The sequence below is a fragment of the Pelecanus crispus genome, chromosome 2 (genome assembly GCF_030463565.1).
Source record: "Pelecanus crispus isolate bPelCri1 chromosome 2, bPelCri1.pri, whole genome shotgun sequence".
Classification (NCBI taxonomy): Eukaryota; Metazoa; Chordata; class Aves; order Pelecaniformes; family Pelecanidae; genus Pelecanus; species Pelecanus crispus.
This window is the reverse complement of record NC_134644.1, coordinates 83,337,967-83,357,359: the sequence shown is the minus strand read 5'-3', so window position 1 is coordinate 83,357,359 and position 19,393 is coordinate 83,337,967. Positions and strand designations below refer to the sequence as shown.

At 42.0% G+C, this 19,393-nt stretch overlaps 1 pseudogene; it reads left to right on the top strand.

Annotated features, from left to right (window-relative positions):
* LOC142592876 (glutamate decarboxylase 1-like) overlaps positions 1-18,901 on the top strand; it is a 31,534-nt pseudogene extending 12,633 nt beyond the window's left edge.
* The last annotated feature ends 492 nt before the right edge of the window (positions 18,902-19,393 follow it).

The following is a 19,393-nucleotide window of genomic DNA, read 5'->3' as shown; positions in this document are numbered from 1 at the left end:
GACTAGTCTGGGCAAAAGGAGGTTAAGCCCCTGTTTATCATGTTTGTCATAATTCTTAATGAGCTCATGAAATAAAGTTTAAATCACAGAGCACATTGTCCTGTAAATTTGAGAGATCCAAATGGACCGTGACAGCCCTCTGTGGGGACCAGCTGCCTCCCTGCAGGTGTTTGGAGAGGAACAGTGTGACCTTGTAGCTGTGCATGCAGAGGCTGAGGTGATGGTGAGCACCACCTTGGTGCTGCTGCCTCAGCTGTGTTTTGGGGCTGTCATTTCGGGGGGCAATGCTCCCTGCCTGCTTTTCATTTTGTTGCTGTGAAGGCATGTGATAAAAGTTAGCAAAGTTTTTAATGGCTTTAGTTTTCCACTTTGAAGTCAAGGATATTAATACCCAAACGAAAGTGGTGGAGAATAGTTCAGATTAAATTTATTCCTTTATATTATGCAAATCCTGTAATGTTTGATTTGAGAGATTCTAAGTAGCTAGATATCTCAGTGCTTTCACCTATTGCTTTAGGACTAACTGCACTAACCAATGCTCAAGTAACCAACCACTTAGTAAGTATTCATGATGCCACTTAGTAAGTATTCATGATACAAATGTGTTACTACTATAATTTAAATGGTTGATGATATTGCATGACTATATGACAGTCTTGCTCAATAATAATGCCATCACAAATTACAAGAAACATTCCAAAATTGCTTCTCGCTTATAACTGAGTGAAATTGTTTAGTAAATTGCTGAGTACCAAGCTTAAGTTAATTATCTATGATTATATATATATACACATGCACACATATGTGACCTTCTTATCAGAATGCATTATGAAACCATCTGAGAAAAAACTGTTAGTTTCCTATATGGCATAGTACAGTGTAGCACAACTGAATGCATTACAGAAGACAGACAGCTGCTTCTGAAGGATGTGTTGCAGCTCCTGCTGAAGACACAAACCAACAGAATGCTGGTGAACTTTAACAGGGCTCCTCTTTAATGCTGGCATTTTAATGTAACTGAGTCATGCACAATGTATTTCTTTAGGACAGAAAGAATGAAAAGGAACGTATACCATACATAAATATATATATTTATATACACCATTTATAGTTCATGTATGCACAAACATGCTTTTGTTCTTCAGATTTAAGAGCCACTATTCACTGAAGAAAGCAGCACCTGTTCTTGGAATCAGGACAGATAATGTTATTACAGTGAACTGTGATAAAAGGTAAGATGTGTCATGCCTATCAAGAATGTTTTGTTGCACTTAACTTCCTCTGATGCAGGGTGCCTTTGGTTCTGTTTCGTAGCGGGAATCCCATTTTATAAAATGAACTCTGACTGTCTTGAACAATATTCACTGTTCATAAAAACAGGGTTCAGTTTTACAAGTTGCTTTTTGTAGGTCTTTATTCAGGTCTTACCCTGTTCGGTTTAAGTAAAAAGTGGTTGTTGTGCCTGAGGAAAAAAATGCAGTAAAAATTATTGGACTCTCCTATATTCCACAATCTCATTGTTTACTTGCCTCTAGGAAATGGTGCTCTTTGGTGTGAGTCAAGGTGGCAGAAAGTGTTTTAGGCAGAGAATGGGATTGGGTGTTCTTGCCATCTTCCTCTGTGCAAAGAGCAATGTGTTGCTCAGCCATTTCAGGAAATGTGGGGGAAAAAACCTGTGGGATAAGATAGATTCGTCCTTTCTTAACTCAGTCTTTCCAGGTGTGTGATAATTTTCCAGTTGCTCCTACCTGAAACACATTCATCTCCTTCGGGCAGTAGCAGCCCAGGAGCTTAAGGTGGGGTGGGAGGCCCTTGCTCATATCAGAGTGCTTCCTTGGGCACAGGTAGGAGTGCAAGAGACCTGCCTTTGCTTTCCAAATGAAAGGATTTGCCTGAAGTGATTTGGATGCACTGGAACAGATGGTGAGGAACTGGCCTCTTAAACTAGGGCAGCCTTGGCTGGAGTCTATCTTCTTCTAAGCTTCTGTCCAAGCACCCTCTACCATTTTCAGTCTGTCTGAATTACTTTCATTTTAGGCCTCTACTGTTTTGTTTAGAAGATTTTTTTTCTTCTCACTGGAAGAGTGAGAAGAAAAAAATCCTCTACATAAGACTAGTGGAACAGGTGCAGTAGTGGTTTCAAGGAGAGGTTTACAGACATATTTCTTCTCTATTCATTGCTCTTGAAATATGTGCAGGGCTCTAAGGGCACATCTCTTTAGTTCTGCCTCAGGCTTTTTCTTTTTAAAACAGTATTTAAGTTGCATTTCACTCAGGGGAAAAAAGAAAAAAAAAAAAACAACCCACCACCCACACCACCTATTACTGAATTCTTCATTATTTCCTGGCATTGTCAAAATGCAAACTGGGAGTCTTGCAGGGGGGAAACCTGCTCTTGTTACAAACTGTATGATGCCCAGTGTGCTGTCAAATTCTGGTGAGAAGCATCATGAAACAAAAGTGGGGGATGGGATGAGGGGAGGTCTGCTTGTTTCTTAGATATTACATAATGGATAAGAACCAACTGTTTGTGTTTAAACTTTGATACCTTTCCTCACATTTTCTTCTCTGCTTAATGCAGCATCTTGCGAAAGCTACATGGAACTCACTTTGTAGTACCTGTATTTAAAAAGCAACATTCCTTTCCGTGGCACTCTCTACTTCAAGGCTTATCCTCTTTTGCAAAATTGGTTTATTAAGGTTGAGATGTCCTAGGCATTTAAGAGGGCAACTCCCACCACTCAACACACATACATGTTCCCCCCGCCCCTGAATCCCAGAATTTCAAGGTTGTCTTGAGCTCCTTGACCCCATTCATTTTTGAGAAAGCAGGGCAAACTGAAGCATTTCCAGAGAGTGTATTTCTCCATTTTGCTGCTCTGCAACATGGAGGATGGCCACAGTTACATGATGTATGGTTGTATCATGTGACATAACACTGAGATTGAGGGGAGAAAGAAAATCCAGCTGAGAGTGGTGTTGCTTCTGTCCATGAAAGCATGAGGTGAAGGGGGTTAAGTATCACTAAGATGTCTGGAAAAAATGTAGTATTTCCTGTAGTGCTTTATTTTCCTGTTGCTGTCTATCATTGTTATTATTGAAAGGTTAAAAAGCTGATGCCTCCACTCCCTGTTGCCTCAATGACTGAATCTATACAGCGGGCAGGCATATAGAATGGTTTGGGTTGGAAGGGACCTTAAAGATCATCTAGTTTCAACCCCCCTGCCACAGGCAGGGGCACCTTCCACTAGACCACATTGCTGAAAGCCTCATCCAACCTGGCCTTGAACACTTCCAGGGAGGGGACATCCACAGCTTCTCTGGGCAACCTGTCCCAGTGTCTCACCATGGTCATAGTGAAGAATTTCTTCCTAATATCTAATCTAAATCTACCCTCTTTCAGTTTAAAACCATTACCCCTCATCCTACAATCCCTGATAAAGAGTCCCTCCCCATCTTTCCTGTAGGCCGCCTTTAAGTACTGGAAGGCCGCAATAAGGTCTCCCCGCAGCCTTCTCTTCTCCAGGCTGAACAACCCCAACTCTCGCAGCCTGGCCTCACAGGGGAGGTGCTCCAGCCCTCGGATCACGGCCTCAGTCTCTGAATCCGTACTCTGAAACAAGACAGGCAATCCAGAAACTTAGCACATTCTCATGTCTGTAACTTTTCCTCACTGATACTCAAAACCGGGATGAACTCTTCCCTGTCCCAGGGCCGCAGGGGCACCTCTGCCGGGGCGCCCGGGGCCCCCCCTGCCCTCCTCCCGCTCTCCCCTCGGGGCTCGCAGGGCTGTTTCTCCCAGGGTTTCCCTCAGCCCCGGCTGCCGGGCAGCTGCACTTTTGCCCTTCCTCCCCGAGGCTTTCCCCGAGGCGCCCGCCCGGGGCTGAGGGGCTCGGCCCTGCCCTGCGCTGGGGCCCTGGGAGCCGCCTGGAACCGCCTGGAACCGCCTGGAACCGGCTGGGGTCTGCACGGGGCAGCCCCGGCCTCTCCTCACAGGGGCCGCCCGGCAGTGCCCACCTTCCCCCTCCCTGCTGCTGCTGCCGACACCTGGGCACCTGTGCCCGGTACAAAATTAAAAAATGAAATTAATGTAATGACATTGAAATTTTAACGAAGGACACTGAAAAAGCAGAAAATACCGGTTTTTGGAAGGTTTTGCCCTGAAAGGGACTTGGGCATGACATCTGACTTATCCTAGTTTGGGGAAGAAGCCCCCTGGGCTATAAATGGCTTTAAAATGTGGATTCTTAGTAAATGTGTTTGTCCAGAGGGTAAATGCTCAGGAGAAGGTTGGTCCCGGCCCTATGAGGCCGTGTGGCTGAGCACAGGGGTGCTCCGCCTTCTCCCTGCCGGCCCAGCTGCCCTCGGTGAGGAGCCAGGACGGCCGCTGCGTGCCCAGGTCTCGCCCACGCCTGGGGCTGAGGCCGCAGGCGACCAAAGACACCAAGACAGCCACCAAAAAGGATTGTAAGGATCGCTATGCGCAAATGGCATATGATGGCTTTTTACAAAAGTTTAGGTGGTTCTTGGATGAAAAGAGGCTGAGGAACATGAACTGGGGAATCGGTTCTTCCTCTAGTGCTGTTTTTTATTTTTCTCAACAGTGTTGATGATGACATGAAATTGTGGCTGGTAAAATTTGCAGATATGAACTTAGTAGCATGGTAAATAATAAGGAACACAGAGTACTATAAATAGTCTTAGAAGTAGAATCTGATACCTGGCTTCCTGTATATTTAGAGACTAATCAGAAGAATAAATGACACAATTCTCTTTTTTTTTTTTTTTTTTTTTTGGGGGGGGGCAGTTCTTTCAATATTTGACACTGGGAAAATGATTCCAGCTGATTTGGAGACTGAAATACTGAAAATCAAAAGACTAGTTGTTGTTTTCAGTCTCATTGTTAATGTGGAGTTGAATCCGACAACATTATCTGAAATCTGGCAGCATTGACTCACATAAAATTGTCATTGATACTGATTGTGAAAGACAGAGCAGGATATTCCCCCCCACCCCACCCTCGGAAATAATAAAATAGCTGAAAAATCTGGTTTTGAAGAGAATGAGAACTGTCTGTTAATTTGTGTCAAATTCTGGCCTGCTGTTTCAGCCAGTTTTCTCCAAATGGAGAAAAATTTGAAATGCTTCGCTTTGACATATTTTTAAATGAAACATGTTGACTCTGGCTCACAGCTAAGCTATTTTAAAAAGTAACTTAAAGTTATTGTGGTACTCGATGCTTAGATATTCCATTTCAGGTTGATCTGAAATGGAGGCTTTTGTTATTGTTCAGTTTTTCCCATTGCTGAAACACCTGCGTATGCGTTTGGGGGAGAGCCAAGAAAGCTCAGAAAATGTTCTTCAGCTATATTACCACCACAACAGGAATAGGATCTACATTTGGAAAAGTGCTTAAGAGCTTGTGGTATCTTTGGATAGCTTCTGATTAGAAGTAATGGAAGTTTCCTGATGGATGTCAGTATTTAGGTTGTGTTTTGTCATAGATATATAAGATTGTTTCACACACAAATAAAAGCAATCCTACAGATACAGTGCCATTATATTTTGGGGTTTTTTTTCTTTTTTGGAAGACCACCCTTTTTTTCAGTTCACCCTGAAATGGAATAGGAATTTGAGAAATGGGAAGAGATGGGATAGTAAAGAAGAATGTTCTTCATTATTAATTAGAGAGATAAGTTCTGCTAGAGATATGAGGAAAGCATAATAGGTTTTCTGAGATGTTTTTGAGCTCGTGTGGACTTGCAAAATCTTCTATCACTTTCAGGGTCACATCCCACTTTATCAGTGCCACTGCTGGTACCACCATTTATGGAGCCTTTGATCCTCTTTCTAACATTGCTGATATATGTGAGAAGCACAAGCTCTGGATGCATGTGGATGTAAGGCTTTCTGGAAATAACGCTTGGCATTCTTGTAAGCTTAAAAACTGGAATTAGTTCCGTAGGTACAGCTTTCCTGAGATTATGAAACGAATGGCCTATTTAGCTGAATGGATGCTATCGGAAGAAAAGATAGAAGAGGATATAATCTTTCAGTATAGGTTGTGCTTGTTTACAAAAAAAGGTCACCTGCACTCATGCAGTAATATAACATATACCAATTCTAAGATGGTGGTTCTTGCATCAGCTAAGACAACTCTAAAAATTAAACAGACTACCTGTGCAGCCTATAACATTTGAGCTCCTGAGTTACTGTCTGTCTTCAGAGTTGTTATTCAGTTTACCCTCCTATTTCAGGACACTTGCCTTGTAACAAAGTAAGGTTGATTGTGCTTCCTAAAGAAAATTCTTTGCTCTGGTATAAGTATGTGGGTGTAGGGGGGAAAGTAGTTAGTTTTGGTTTTGGGGTTTTGCTGCTGTTGTGAAAAGATATGAATAATTATGGTTTATATCTTTAGCCAACTTTGGCAGTGTGTTTACTAAATAGTCTGATTTTTTTTATTCACCCCCCCCGCCCCAGATTTTGAAGTTTATAGGAGCTGTAGTCCATTAGCTCCTCCCGAAAACTTCTAGATAGATGCTATAAATAGGCTGGCATGACTAATATTAGGAAACCATTTTAAGGAAATATTGGCTGTTGCATGTAAAAACAGTTGAATGCTGATGTGCATAGCATTGATTTCTTCCATAGTACAATGACAGTATAATAAAAGTATAATGAACTTATTCCACTGAAATCACTGTGTCCTGTAAAGATATTCTAAGTTCTGCAAAATATGAAGAGGATGTCAATTATATGGGGAAAAATAGGAAACTGTTTTAAAGCTGTCTTGCTCTGATAGCTGCTGTTTGGTACTTCAGAGGTGGGAGCTCAAGATATTTGAAAAGGATGATTACAGAATAAAGAATACAGAATGAATACAGAGGCAAATTCTTTTCTTACATCCATGTAATCCAACTATTTGTAGCTAAAGACCAAACTTACTTTCATATGCAATCGTGCCTTCACTGAAAATAGTGAAATGTGGATTGGCATAAAGGTGACCAGAATATAACCCTTGTTATTTCTGAGTTCTTGTTATGGTGCTAAATCCTGCTGATCTTACTGATGCATTAAACCATTTTGAAGCCAGTAGAACTATTTGTACAACTACAGGCTGAATCAAATACAACCAGTTTATTATCTGCTATAATAAACAACAGCATGGTATAGAAAATCACTGGCATAGTGCAGCCCTTTATAATACTTGTCATATGTCATCAGCCTACTTTCTTTTTTAATATATTGGTTTTGTCCTCTAATTGTGCTGGGGGAAGAGGGTAAGCTCTAAGTTTCTTTTCCTCTTTGAGTTTCTTTCTGTGTAATACTTGAATAATTCATTGAACAGTTTGTATTCCTAAGATAAAATATTTAATGATGGTTGCAAATCTTTCCCTATTTTATTGTGAGTGTAAGTCAGTCATCTTATGCAGGCTGCATGGGGTGGTGGCCCTATGATGTCTAGGAAACATTCTTTTAAACTCAAAGGCATTGAAAGGTGAGCACAAGAACATGGTGTATTTTTTTTTCTTTCAGATGATCATTTTTCTCTTGCCGTTGTTGTCATATTTCTGCTGCTTTGAATCTCTCCCTGCTTTCTGTCCCTATGCAATGACATTTGGCATCTAGGAAAAAACAAAAACAAACTAATAACCTCCCCCTCCCAAAAAACCCCCCAACAAACCCCAACTAACCCTCCCCCCAAAAACAAACAAACAAAAAAAAACAGGAAAAAAAATCAATCCTGGCCCCCTTAGAAAAAAATCCTAGCCTCTCTCTTTGATTTCTTTGCCCTCTTGCTGTATTAAACTTTTCTTGAACATATCTTCCATGTATTTCCTTTTCCTGCCACAAGTGTTACAGCTTCATCAAACTGTTGCTTCTGCTTAAAATATCCCACAATAACATATTTCCTCATCAACCGTTGGCCTTTTTTTTTCCTTTAATTTTCTTTTTGGAAGTGCTTTCCTCTTAAGGATGATGTCTCCCAGTTTCTGTACCCTGACTTGTTATCCTATGTCCCTGACCTAGAACTGCAAGCCTTTTCAGAGTGTATTTATACTGCAGGCCACAGTGCTGTGTGGGTATATGCAAGTAGTTTAAATCCCAGAATCAGGGCAAATTAGCCCATAGTGCTGCTGTGAAGGTATGTTGTTTTTACTGTCAATCTAATCTGGGGGGTCTCTACTGTACTGTGGTGAACAGCATAGCTATAACATATGGCACAAATTGTGTGCTATGCAAACTGGTGGTCATACATAACTAATAAGCTTCTATCGCCATGGGAACAGTTTGGAGTACTTAAGAGATGCATAACATCTGGATAGTGCTTTACATTACATTTGATTTCTATGGCCCATTCTGTTATTTTGAATCCACACAAGCTGATGGGTCCGCTCCAATGTTCAGCCTTCCTCATCTGTGGAAAGGTAGCACAAGTGGGCCCACTTTTCTATCACAATGCACTTTGGGTGACTCCTGTGAGCAGGTTTGAGGTCCTGTTAATGCTAGAAGCATGAAAGCTGGGTTACCATGGACAGAAGCATCAGTTCTTTAACTACTTCTTTCTTTGGAGCTTTCTGATAGCTTGTATAGCCAACCTTGTCCTCTGCTGTATAGCTTATATGTCTGATGTTTCCTGCTCCAGAGCCATTGTGTGGTCAAGAGGAGAGGTTTTCCTATTCCACTGGTGTCAAATGAGTAGAGAAGCATGTTCCTAGGAGCCTCCTTGAGATCCTACCCTACAGGTATACTCTGTAGAGGAGATGTGTGCAAGGACAGTGATCAGGTTCACTTCTCAACAGTTTCAAAAAGTCAGAGAGGGCTCAAGAAGAACATAAAATGGATGCATGTCTTGCGTGTCTAAGAATCTGTAAAAGAAAAGCATTATTTTGTTAGCAAACACCTAAAAAGTGATGCAATGTCTTTGAGCCCACTTCTGGATTTCAGAAAACTCTCCCCAAAAAGGAGAAAATAGTACTGCAGAGTTGTGTGAGCCAAGCTTACATTTGCTTATGCATTTATAAATTTAAAGATTTAAAATTGAAAGGCAGAATTATCAGGTTTACATGGTACAGTATCTGATTTGGGATTCTTCCAAGAAACCCAGACTTCTTTTTCTAAGCTGTTGCAAATATTTGGAAGTACACTGAATGAAAAGATTTGAGTGAGGTTCTATCAGATCCCAGGGTTAGTTGTTATTCTAAGTGTTGTCTCTTTGTATAAATTAGAAGAGCAGACTACTCGCTTCTCTCACCTTTTCATTAAAATACCTATGGAAACTGCCATTCTTTCAACAGCAAAGCTTGCTTGCCAAACTAATGCCTGAAAAACAGAATATACCATAGTAAAAGTTAAATCATCCTTTGTGCTGCTAGGTACCTTAGTACAGTATTTAAGAGTTCAGCGTGTCTGAGAGTTTTATTTGCAGGAGAAGTCAGCATGCAGTAGGGTAAAGTGTAAATTTATAACATGTTAGTTACTTCTGTTTCCTTATGCAAGTAGTTCTTCAAATACTCAGCATGGGGTAGCTTTCAAAATGCATCAACCAACCTCTCATGGAGATGCTTGGAGTCCACACAGGGAATGTAGCATTATTTTATAGCCTAGCTAAGTACTCACTAATTTTCTCATGTAGACAAGCCACCGGGTAATGTTGCAGTGGGTGCATTAATTATCTGTAGGGCTTTATAGTTTTCAAACTTGACATTATATGGCAAATACACTCAACGTACCTATGAGATACTACTATGAGAAGTTAACAGGTTTGCTTATTTGGTGGTTAGATTTACCAAAGTCTGTGCTGTCATTCTTAGCCACAGGAGCAACAGGATACATATTGTCTTAGAGGTAAAATTAAATGCCTGAAAAACACATTTGGGGGAATGATCACCTTTAACATCACATGATGCTTCCTCACATGTCTGATTGGCTGTTAATTTTCATGGGTTTAAGCTGGGAAGATCCTCTTACTGCTTCATAAATCTTTATTTCTCTTCAGTTGATGGAGGTGTGGCTTTGAGCAAGGAGAGATTTTTAGTCCTGCTTATTTTCTTTTAACCTCCAGTTAGAAAGAAAAAAATGAATTTGCCTAAACAGTTCTTTGCACACATATCATTACAAAGTGACCATTATATTGTTTTACTAGGATCTTCTACAATCTTGTAACCGAATGCACGCAGGCTATTTGTTCCAGCCTGTTTCCAGGTAGGAAAGGACTCTGAATATACAGATTTATTCCAGAAACTTAAAAGTTTTCGTCATTCTTTCAGACTGAAAAATATTTGAAATTAAAGATAAAAGTAAACTTTAAATTGGAATGCAGCAGGAAATATTAAGAAGCACATTTTTTTACGAGTCGCATTCAAGTTAGAGATTATATGGCTGTGAGGTTCATCTCCCCTCTCCAGAGTTATTTGAATTAAGTGTCTTGTTTAAATTAAAACATGTAGGTTCTCTATACCCTAAGCTAAACATGCTGCTAAGCATCCTGCAAGTATCTTTGCTTTAACTGGTCTCTTTAGCAGTTCAGAGATCCTAAAGCAGTTTAAAGTACAAGTCAAACTTGTAAGTGGTGAAGGACAGGTGAATTGAGTTCAAAACCATAGATCACAGCATTGAAATCCTGTTTTGCTGTGGGACCCTTCAGCAGCTAAAAAGCTTCACAACATTCAGACAGGGTAAACGTGCTTTTTAAAGCGTGGAAAAAAGGGCAGCTTATTCATTTTTCAAAATCACTGCTATAAGCATTGTAAGGAAAGCTATGCTGATAGAGAGTGTTTTGGAAAGAGAACAACTGCAAATGCATGTAGACACATAGCAAGAATTAAAATTATCTTTTGTCCATATTCAAAATCAAGCTTTCAGGGGCGTAACGCAAAATAATAGCTTATCGCCCATTGTTTTTTTTATTTTTGCTTGCTTCTGCATCAATGTTATACTGAAGAGATGGGATATATTTCCTGTCATTATAAAAGTCAACATGTCACCCAAAAGGCTCTTCATGCATTGCTTTTCTCCTTTCCATACTAGAAATGTTTTGGAGAGGGGAAGAGGGGGGAACTGGAGGCAGCAGCATATACTCAGTTTCATTGCTGGTCTAGATCTGTAAACAGAGGAGGTGCACCTATCAACTGCCTACTGAATGAATGCTCTTGGTGACTTTTGTAGCAGAATAATGTCACTCAGGGTTAATTGACTTACTGCTGACTGACACCCTGTGACTGTGACAGGCATGTGAACTTGCAGCTTCTCAGATGAATCCGGACTCTTTTGAATATTAATGCTCTTTAAAACCTATATTGCCATTTCAAGCAGCTCCGGTGCTGGCATGACCCACAGCAGAGTGCTCTGGTGAGGGGCACAGGGGGGTTTCCTGAACTGGGAAAACCTCAGGGGAGGAGAGAGCTCTGCCAGGAGCCTGCAACTCATGCCACAGCGGCTGATGAGACCTGGGCAGGACCAGAGGAGCAACCACAGCCGAGCCCCATGCCTATAAAAGAAGCCACTGGGGAGCAACAGCGAACAGGGCAAGACGTGGCAGCCAGGGCGTGGCGTGGCAACTGGGCAGGCAAGCGGGGCGTGGTGCGGCAGTGTGTGCGGGAGGGCACCGTAGCTCTGCCAGCTCGAGCGGGGAGCAATGGTATCCACCCGGCAGAAAGCCACGGCCCCTCTAAGCTCTGTACCTGCCGCCGCTGAAGCAGCTTCCCAGACAGAGCTCCCATGGGAACACACTGCCACGCAGGTGCCAGGCTGCAGGCTGTGCCCTGCTCTTACACCAGTACCAGAGGGCAGCAGTGAGCACACCTGTGGGAGGTGGCCCAGGTAGAGAGAGGAACTCCTCAGCCTAGGGACAGAGCTCCGGGAGGAGGTGAGCAGGTTGAGGACTTTCAGGGAGTGCGAGAGAGAGATCGACTACTGGATCTGCACCCTACCATTCCTGGGACAGACCTGTCAGGCAGACAGGACACATGATACAGAGGATCCCCTGTCCTCTCTCCACCCAGCAGAACAGGGTGACTTATGGCATAGGGGGCAACAGCAACAAGTTCCTGCCCGGTGCAGCAGGCACATCTCCCCTGCGATTACCCCGCCTTCCCAGATGCCACTGCATAATAGGTACAAGGCTCTGCAAGTGGAACCAAACAATGATGAGGATGGTGGTTCATCTAGGTTGGACGTGTCACCAAGGTTAAGTTGGCCTATACCCCATACCAAAACCACTTCCATAAAGAAAAAAAGATGCGTCATTGTCATAGGAGACTTTCTTCTGAGGGCAACAGAAGGCCCAATGTGCCGACCTGACCCACTTCTTAGAGAAGTCTTCTGCCTCCCTGGGGCCTGGGTTAAAGATGTGATGAGAAAACTTCCTACCCTGGCACAGCCCTTGGATTATTATCCTTTACTACTTTTTCGTGTAGGCAGCAATGAAGTTGCAATAAGAAGTCCAAGGGCAATCAAGTAAGACTTCAGGGCCTTGGGATGACTGGTTAAGAGATCAGAAGCACAAATAGTGTTTTCCTCTGTCCTTCCAGTTGCAGGGAATTATGTTGGAAGAAACAGGAAGACCCAGCAGATCAATACCTGGCTCTGTGACTGGTGTCACCAGCAGAATTTTGGGTTTTTTTGATCATGGGCTAGCCTACACAACACCAGGTCTGCTGGTGACAGACAAGGTACACCTTTCTCAAAGCGGGAAAAAGATCTTTGTGTAGGAGTTAGCAGGGCTCATCAAAAGAGCTTTAATCTAGATTTGAAGGGGGAAAGGGATAAAACCAGGCTCGCTAGTGATAAGCCATAGGGCAGCATGCCAGTGTTTGAGGGATGGTGTGTTAGTGAGGTCCATCAGTGTGGAACACATTTGAAATGTCTTTATACTAATGCATGCAGCATGAGGGATAAACAAGAGGAGCTAGAAGCTTTGGCCCAGTCCCAGAGCTATGACGTCATTGGCATAAGCAAAACCTGGTGAGTCCTGTGACTGGTGTGCTGTGATGGACAGTTGTAGGCCCTTCAGGAGGGATAGGCAGGGCAGGTGAGGTGGGGGGTTGATGCTGTATGTAAGGGAGGGGTTGGATTGTAGGGTGCTTATAGTTGGGGATGTCATGGTTTAGAGCCTCTGGGTAAGGATGAAGGGGAAGGCAAATAAAGTGGAAGTTGTTGTGAGAATCTACTATTGAAAACCCAGCCAGGATGACAACACTAATGTATTACTCTACAAGGAATTAAGAGAATCACTAGATCACCTGCCATTGCCCTTATGGGTGATTTTGACTTCCCAGACGTCAACTGAGAATATCATACAGTGCACACAAACAGGTCCAGGAAGTTTCTGAAGCATGTAGAAGATAACTTCTTGGTGCAGGTGCTAAGGGAGCCGACTAGGAAAGGTGTCCTCCTAGATTTGTTGTTTGTAAACAGGTTTTGTGGGAGAAATGGTGATTGGTGCCTGTCTTGGTCACAGTGACCACAAAGTAGTTGAATTTCAAATTGCTGGCAATAGGAGGAAAACTGCTGGCAAAACTTCGACCCTGGATATGGGGAGAGTAGAGTTCAGGCTGCTGAAGGAGCTAGTTCGTAAAGTTCCCCAAGAATCTGCTTTTGAAGGTATTGGGGTCCATGAATGCTGGTCACTTTTCAAGAGCCATCTCTTAGGAGTGCAGGAGCAGGCACTTCCAACATGTAAGAAGTCAAGCACATGGTGCAGAAGGCTGGCTTGGTTGAGCAGGGATTTTCTTCTAGAACTCAGGTGGAAAAGGAAAGTGTATGGACATTGGAGGCAAAGACAGGAGACATGGGAGGACTACAGACATGCTCTTTGCCACTGTAGGTAGAAAATTCATGCAGCCAAAGCTCAATTACAGTTCAAGCTGGCCAGCACTGTGAAGGACAACAAAAAGGGCTTTTTTAAATGTTATCAGCAAAAGGAGGATCTGAGATAACATTGGTCCATCACTTGATGAGGTCAGTCACCTCACAAATAGGGATGCAGACAAAGCAGAAACATTTAATGCCACCTTCACCTCTGTCTTTGACACCAGTGATAGGCCCTGGGACCCCTGGAGCCCTGTGTTGGAAGACTATGACTGGGGGGATGATAAATTCCCAGCTGACTCTGAACTTGTTCGAGTCTTGCTGCTCCAGCTGGATGCACACAAGTCTATGGTGCCCAGTGGTCTTCATCCTAGGGTACTGAAGGAGCTGGCCGATGTTATCATGGGACCTCTCTCCATTATTTTTCAGTGGTCTGTGGAGTCTGGAGAGGTCCCAGTCAACTGGAAGCTGGCAAATGTTGTCCCAATTTTCAAGAAGGGTAAGAAGGAAGACCATGGTAATTACAGGGCTGTCAGTCTGACTTCAGTGCCAGGTAAAATTATGGAGAAGGTTACCCTGGAAGTTATTGAAAAACACCTGAGAGACAATGCAGTCATTGGCCATAGCCAGCACAGGTTCATGGGGGGAAAGTCCTACTTAATCAGCTTAATTTCCTTTTATGACAAGGTCACCCATCTAGTTGACCAAGGGAAGCCAGTAGATGTGGTGGGTTTGGATTTGGGCAAAGCTTTTGATACTGTCTCTTACAGTAACCTTCTGGACAAAATGTCCAGCACACAGCTAGATAAATCCATAATATATTGGGTGAACAATTGGCTGACTGGTTGGACTCAAAAGAGTTGTAGTAAAGGGGTTACATCAGGCTGGTGGCCAGTCACCAGTGGGATTCCCCAGGGCTTAATTTTAGGGCCAGTGCTCTTTTTGTAAATGATCTGGACACAGGGATCAAATATACATTAAGTAAGTTTGCTGATGATACTAAACTAGGAGGTGCTGTGGATTTCCTTGAGGGTAGAGAGGCCTTACAGAGAGATCTGGACAGACTAGAGAGCTGAGCAATCACCAACTATATGAAATGTAAAAAGAGCAAGTGCAGGATTCTCCACCTGGGATGGGGGAATCCTGGTTATGTGTACAAATTGGGGGACAAGAGGCTAGAGAGCAGCCCTGCAGAAAGAGATCTGGGGGTTTGGGTGGATGGCAAATTGAATATGAGTCAACAGTGTGCCCTGGCAGCCAAAAGGGCCAACTCTGTCCAGGGTGCATCAAGCACAGCATAGCCAGTCAAGGGAGGTGATTGTCCCACTCTACACAGCCCTGGTGCGGCCCCACCTCAAGCACTGTGTGCAGTTTTGGGTGCCTCAATCCAAGAAGGACATCAAACTATGAGAGTGTGTCCAGAGGAGAGTGATCAAGATGGTGAAAGGCCTCGAGTGCAAGACTTATGAGGAGCGGCTGAGGTCACTTCATTTGTTCGGTTTGGAGAAGAGAAGGTTGAGGGGCGACCTCGTCGCAGCCTTAAGGGGGGCAGCGTAGGGGGAGGCGCTGATCTCCTCTCTCTGGTGACCAGTGATAGGACACGACGAAATGGAATGAAGCTGCATCAGGGAAAGTTCAGATTAGATGTTAGGAAAAGGTTCTTCACTGAGAGGGTCACTGGAACAGGCTCCCCAGGGAAGTGGTCACGGCACCAAGCTTGTCAGAGTTCAAGGAGCATCTGGATGACGCTCTTAGTCATATGGTTTAGTTCTAGGTGATCCTGCAAGGAGCAGGGAGTTGGACTCAGTGATCCTTATGGGTCCCTTCCAACTTGAGATATTCTATGAGTCTATGATTTCTTCCTATCTTCTATATAAGATCATTACACGCTTCTATTTGTGTAGCCTTGTTTTCCAAACATCTCCAGCCTTTAAAGCTTAAAACATCTTGTCCCTTTCCTTGAGAAGGTGTTGCCGGTTTTCCTGTTCTAAATAGTTATGTATAAGTATGGAATTTTAATTTTATTTAGAATATGGCAGCCACTTCTTTGAGTTAGGTAAACAAAATTATGTTCTGTAGTGCACGCTGCATAAAAGGCTGCCATTGTAAACATAGGATATAAAATGTGAGCACTTACTTTTTTGTACTTTAATCACAAACAACAATGACAAGAACCAATGCTTATTCCAGAAATGACATTATTTCATAACAGTTTCTTACTTTTATAAAGCTATTGTTGGCATATTCTAGACTGGTATGTTCTGTACAACACAATGTTATCAGGTCAGTGTAACCTATAATTTTCTACCATCATGTTTATCTCTACATAATATATAGTGAATGTCTGTCATTGCTATGACCAATTCTCTAAATGAGTTGATATTCAACAGGGAACATCAGGCTTAGAGTCTCTTACCAACAGATTCCTTGAACTTGCTGAGTACCTTTACAAGGATCTAAGTTCAAGGGAAAACTTTGGGCTTGTATTTGATGATGAGGTAAATATGGATGAATGGAATATCTTTCTGATCTCTGCTCTCTTCTACTTCTTACATACTCAGTATTCTTTGCTAATGTAACGTTGTACTTTGGGTTTTTTATTTCTTCTTTGTTTAATTGAAGCAGGCATTTTCCAGATAAGCATCATAGTGTACTGTTGAGAGTTCTTATGGTAAGATGTATTTCTTGAAGTAACAAAGCATTTTTAACCCTTCTTATTCAGCAAACACTGCTGCTATTGCAACTAAGGGTAGAAAATCAGGTCAGAATTATTTTTAGTGCTCAGCTGGAGGAAGATAATTGGCTGGGGACAGGTAAGGAAGGTATTGATCCTGCAAGATGTTGACTAAAACCTATCATAGTATTCTGTCAAAGCAGTAAAAAAATCAAATAATTTCATAGTGTTGTGTTTATTTGTAATGGTTTCACTGGGAGAGCAGGAAGGTGCAAGGATTATTATGTTGATTAGACTAATTTTCGTAATGTCAAGGTAGTTTGAAAAGGTAAAATAAATTCCTTTTTTGACTTTTTTTGTTTCACTACTTATATAGCAATATATGCTTAAAATGTAGAAATTGGGATTACTGAAACAGAACACTCCCATTTAACCCTACTCATTTTTTCTACTATTTTTATTCTAGGAGAAACTTAGAAATATGGCCTTGTTTTCTGTTCTGAAGAATTTGTTTTTAAAATGGCAGCATTTTAAAATGGCAGCATTGCATGTGTAATGGAGATTCAGACTGCTTTTTGTGTGGCATTGTGCTCTCAGGCTCACATAATGACAGAACAGCTCAACAGTTTAATGTTAAACATCTGCTTTAATGTTCTGCTTTATAAGGACCGGAGTACTCAGCATTTTCCAGGGAAAAGTTCTCATAGATGTCAATTTCTGTAGAAAGCAAGCATGATGAGGAGGGTAACAAGTAGTATTGATTTGCAGTAATTATCAGCCTTGGGCAGAACAATAGTTCTCTAGATACAGGCTAGAATTCCTGAAAAATGTAAATTACTTGGAGTATAAATCATGCAGCTACTGCTCAATATATGTCAAGTCCTCTGACTTCAGACCAAAGAGCAGGAGAGGTTTCTGTTGTGATTTGGTATTTCCTAAGCAGAGAAATAAACTTACTTTGTTTTTGAAGCCTGAACTTACCAATGTCTACTTCTGGTACATCCCACCAAGTCTGAATGGAAGGCCAAGTGGACCAGAATGGGATAAATTACTTCATCAGGTAATGTTTCTAACATTCAGTCAATCTGGACGTTACTAAGGCATTTAGGAGTAATTCTCAATAGTCTAATCTCTTTTGTTTGTTTGAGTGTAACCAGGATTCAAACATCAAATTCTGATTGTTGTGCAAAGAACATGTCAGAAGTAGAACTGGACAAATCCAAAGACAAATGAAATTTGTCACACATGTATATTCCAAAGAAAATAATAAAATATTTTTGGAAGTGTTTGTGATACTGGAGATGTTTGAATTAATATGACAGGAGTAACACAATTGTGAATGTATGTTACACCAACAGTAACAAAATCATGATGTATTAATACAGCTACAGTCCTTTCTTACTTTTGCACGGTGTTACAGTCTGAATGACCCAGCCCTGCTGAGTCTCTACCTCTCTCCTTGTTCCCAGGGTTGTCATAATGATGCCTGAATGAGTTTTTCCCCCTGCAGTGGGCTGCAAGTGAGGGACTAAAGGCAATTTATGATCGCTTTCTGTGGTGTTTTGGTGGAGTCAGGAGGGGAGTGGAAGGACATACATAGCTTCTGCATTCATGGGATCAGCAGGGGACTGCAAGACCAGGCAGAGAAGTGTGGGAGGAAGGATTGTACTGGAGCAGGTGATCTCTTACTGCAGTGGGGTAGGGTAGCATCGCTATGACTGTAGTGCCTCCCTTGTTTGTTTAGCCTTTTGAAAACTTCTTGGGGTTTGGAACTGTCTGATAAGGAAACAGTAATCTAACTAGTCATAGAGCTGTAATGTTAAAGTATGACTACTGAAAGCATTAGTCACATCAAATACTCATCAGATAATCCCCAGAATGAAACACTTGCATTAATCCTTTATCAAATTATTTCAAATCCAGGGACTTACTGTCTTTCCTTGGTTTGAATTTACTTTTTTCCCCCGTGTTTCTTCAGACAGAATTCTTTCTGGCTTCAGTAAAGACTATATGACACTTGAAACTATGCAGTCAAAATAATGCATTGTTCTCCTCCTCCTGACAAATTCTTTCATCAGTTAGACACACCCCTGTGAAACGTTTTGATCTGGGTTGAACAGCATGCTAGCTTATATTGCAAAGCCAGGTATAGAGCAGAAGGAGAAAGCAGCTTTGCTCTTTTTTTTTTTTTTCTTTTTTCAGAAAGGCTATTAACCACACTCATTCCCATCTTGTATGCAGATTGCTCCCAAGATCAAAGCACACATGACAGAAGAAGGAATGACAATGGTTAGCTACCAGCCCCAAGGTGACAAAGCCAATTTTTTCAGAATCATTTTCTCTAACCCAGCTACCAGGAAACCAGATGTTGGCTTTCTCCTTGAAGAAATTGAAAGACTTGGCAAAGATTTGTAATAATTAATCTCTTAACTTTATGAGGCACCTAAATACAGCAGAAATTTCCTGCTTTGTATTAGCTGAACATGGTATTAATCATTCTAAGGCTGGAAATAAGCTGTCATCATTGGTACGCACTAGAATCAGCACAGAGGTTTTCATAGCACTCAGCTTATAAATGAATTTTTTTACTACTTCACAGAGCTTGAAATTTGTTGTATGATGCTTCCTCAACTGAGGGGTGTTTTTTGCTATTTTGGGGGAGTGTCTGAACAAAATTTAATTATTGTGAATTGGTGTGAATCCTACCTTCTCTTTGGGGCTGATATTTACTTTCTTGTTTGATTTGAGCCCAGTAGCAGGAACTGAGTGCTATAAAAATAGCATTCCCTCTTTTGTCAGCAGAGTGAGTAGAATAGAAAGTCGTAGCTTGAGAGACCTTTACCTGCAGCTTTCTTCCTTACAGTCAAGCTGAAATTTTGAAGCTGTGTTTAGCCATCTGATTGTTTT